General features: G+C 37.3%; 1 pseudogene; it reads left to right on the top strand.

Annotated features, from left to right (window-relative positions):
- LOC109480064 overlaps positions 1-3,285 on the top strand; it is a 7,149-nt pseudogene extending 3,864 nt beyond the window's left edge.
- The last annotated feature ends 511 nt before the right edge of the window (positions 3,286-3,796 follow it).

Below are 3,796 nucleotides of genomic sequence, written 5' to 3'. Positions count from 1 at the left end.
CAACATATTTTCATTATTTTTGGTGTGTAGGTAGCTGAGAGAGAGATGTACATAATTAAATGCAAATTATGCAAATGAGGACTTAGTTTGCATAATTAATGAGGAAATTCTATAATTACAGTGTTTTACATTATACTACTTACATACATGTAATGTATGTAACCTATGGCAGGTGGAACTTCAACAGATACTAATTATGCAAATGATGACCTAATTTGCATAATCAATGCGAAAATTCTATGATTTCGTAATGGTGAATGATGAGAATGTCATACTTGGGACATCTGTAAGTTAATCAAAAGTTAACATACATCACGATGCATATATCATGTTAATGCAGAGGTCATTTGCACAATTAAAGAAGAAATTTACATATATTTATATATCACATATCAAGATCATATTTCATGGAGGTATGAGATCTCGGAATTCTAGTTTTAATTTTCTTTTTAACTGTCGCTGTTTTGCTTTTAACACTCAAAAACTAATTGTTCATGTGCATTTTGCACACACCAGACCAACCGTGCCACTGAGCACTGTGCATTTTGCACACACCAGACCAATCGTGCCATTGAGCACTGTGCATTTTGCACAAACCAGACCAATCGTGCCATTGAGCACTGTGCATTTTGCACACACCAGACCAATCGTGCTATTGAGCACTGTGCATTTTGCACATAAAGTCAAGCTAAGAACACGTCTATTGTGAACAATGTGTGAATCTATTTTATCAGGAGAATGCCACCAAGGTGACATCATTTTCAATGGAGATCCAACTTGAAGCATGCACAATTCAAACAGCAATTTATTTTTATTCTTTGAAACAACTTTACCGGAACACAATATGCAACTTTCATGTAGTTCTTCCAAACACGCCCCGGCCAGCTTTTTTAAAAAGCTTTTCTTGTTTGTAAATAGTTATAATTATTCTGTTGTCTAGTAATAATTAAATTAGCTGTTAAGTGAAAAAAAAGAGACTATAAGTACTGTTAGTTCACATTTTATTGATTATTCATTTGACAATAAGCCAAAGAGATTACACAGAGAGCAGTGAAAAATATAAATTTGTCACATACATGTATTTGTATTTCAAAATCCATGCAATCAGTAAAAATTGCAGTAAAATAAGTACTGAATTTTTTCTGGTCATGTTCCAATGATGTCAGATTATTTTGAAGTAGTTATGTATATTATGTATTACAATGTGTTATTGTATCATAAAAATGCTGTCCCAATATAGTCTGTTCAAAAAATCTTCATGCCTTTACATAGTGGTCTCGAAATATTTTTATGTCATAGCTATAATTTAAGATGTACTTGCAATAAGAATGAAAACGATGTTGCTTAGAGATTTATACAAATGTGGTGTTTCTTTGTTGATACTAACTAGCTAGCTGAGATTACCTTCTCTGCCGAAAATTGGTCTGCTTCTCGCAGAAAAACAATATACCAGTCATAAAACTTAACACGGTGCCAGTTCTTCCATAAAAGGGGAATAACGTGCTTTCTTCTTTAGAAAATGATCTCATTATTTGCCACATTCATGTAAACATATAAAGAGAAATGACATTACGAGTTTTCACGTTTGAAAAGTTTTCTTTGATACCAACTCTTTCAGATCAACTTTTTCATATGCATCAAGAAAATTAGTCCGCCGCTTCTAGAAAAGCAAACGAAATACCATTCGCAACACATCATATCACGACAGTTTTACATAAAAGGGCAAACCAACACCTTCTTTCTTAGACTAATCGCTACAGGATTAGTAATATTCATAATACCTATTTTACTGCAATATAGACTGTGTACACCAACCTGTCAGTACAGTAAACATGTATGAACAAGTCATATGTATCTACCTTTGATGTGAATTGTATATTTTTCGTTTATACAAAGAGCCCGGCCGGGCCACGGTTTGAAAATGTGACCTTAGTTTAACTGCGTAAAGAATCGAGAAGAAGCTGAACCTGTAAATAGTAGAACACATTAGTTTATATAGTATGTAAGTGTCATTACTGTTTTCTTTTCCCTGTCTACCCATGACCTGTACTTAGCTCGTTAGAGCACAAGCGTACAATAAAGGTCTTTCATTCATTGATATGTCTGCCCGCTGCGTGTGAAGAAAATATGCCAACCAAACACCCAATCAACAAAATTCGTTTCAATTCGGGTGAATGTGAATATCATTAAGCATAAACATTTATTCAAATCATGACCACATTTGAATAATTCATGAGTAAATGCTATAATAGCCTTCATTGTTAAGATAAGACTGTCATTGGGTGGAAAATATTATCACCCGGTAAGATTTATGCAAATCAATGCATGATCGAGTAAAAATTTATCATTCGTCCGCCAGAAGGGTCAACATTATTTGGCGAAGTTATGAAGTCGTGAAACTCTTGTTGTAACATACAACACACGTGACATCTCAACAGAGCCAGATCAGGATTTGGAGGAGGTGATCCAGCAGCTCCGGGCTGAGATGACAGCTAAAGACCAGAAGGTCCAGGAAGAGATACAGGAGCTCCAGACCGAGATGACGGCTAAAGATCAGAAGATCCAGGCTTTGGAACAGCGACCGTACATCGAACGCTGTAAGTAATATTAGATTTCTCTTATAGACTCTAAATTTGAAGTGATCAGAGTTGGGTTTGTTAAAGGGTCATTAGTCAATATTGTAAATAAATGTTTTAAGGTTTGGTTCTGGAAATGAAAAGGCTTATTTTCCTCCTTTTTTCTTTTCATGAAACTGCAATTTCTTTATGCATGGAAAAGAAAGTTTAAATTGTAAAACATTCTCCACTGTACTCCAATCTTTGTCAAGGAATGAGTTGTCTGCTTCTGTGACGTCACGTACGTGACTCAATGAGCAGTGGATCATAGGTTGCAGAAATTTGTGGCGTCCCCGTCTCTGTTGAGGGATGGTTGTAATGCCCTGTTTCATAATGACTGCTACCAACACAGATGAATTTTCAACCCACGATTTCTTTCCTTTGTTCCTCCGTTTGACCAAGGCGAGTCTGGTGGGCTGGAAATTCCAAGAAGTCTTTACTGGACGGTTCTGAAGAGCGCTACCTTGACCTGACCGCCACGTTCACCACGCCTTTCCGGGAAACCCCCGTGGTGACTTTAGGCTTCGTCCACCTGGACGATGAGTCGGGTAAAAATCTCGAGTCTTCGCTGAAGTGACGTCAAAATCAATGACACGTCTGACTGTGCGAATCTGCACATGGGACAATTCGCGGCTGTGGTGCAGATGTTCACTGGATGGCATGTGCATGAGCTGTAACTTAACCAGAAAAAATGTCAAATGTTTCAGCTCCAGACCGAAAAATTTCAAATATTTCAGTTTTCTGAAATTGAAAAAAAAAATGATATTCTTTCCCTGTCACACCCCCGTTTTCGAGCCCCCATTCTGAAAAGGTGCGTAATCTCTCACGAGATTTTGCCAGTTGGGAAACGAGATGGGGCCTTTTGGGGGTTTTACTTCGGGTCTTTCCTGCTCTTGTTCTTGACTTTGATGCCCACCCCAACTACTATAGTATATAAATACCACGAATTTATCGGGAAAGAAACGTTTCAATCTTTTATCTGTTTGTTTTGAGACAAACATTTCTAGACCGGCTTGTACCAGCGGCTGAATACGGAGCTAGTTGTCTATAATTCTATCATTTCGGTGTTATGAAAAACGTAGCATTTAGACAAAATAAATCTCGTTTCCCGTCGGCTGAACAGACAAATCACGTGACCCCTACCCTGAAACTAATTATTCCGCCCCTTTACCCTCTGACCC

This window comes from Branchiostoma belcheri, unplaced genomic scaffold (genome assembly GCF_001625305.1).
Source record: "Branchiostoma belcheri isolate BF01 breed outbred unplaced genomic scaffold, Haploidv18h27 scaffold108, whole genome shotgun sequence".
In the NCBI taxonomy this organism is placed as follows: domain Eukaryota; kingdom Metazoa; phylum Chordata; class Leptocardii; order Amphioxiformes; family Branchiostomatidae; genus Branchiostoma; species Branchiostoma belcheri.
Note: the sequence above shows the minus strand (reverse complement) of the source record. Positions and strands in the feature narration are given on the sequence as shown.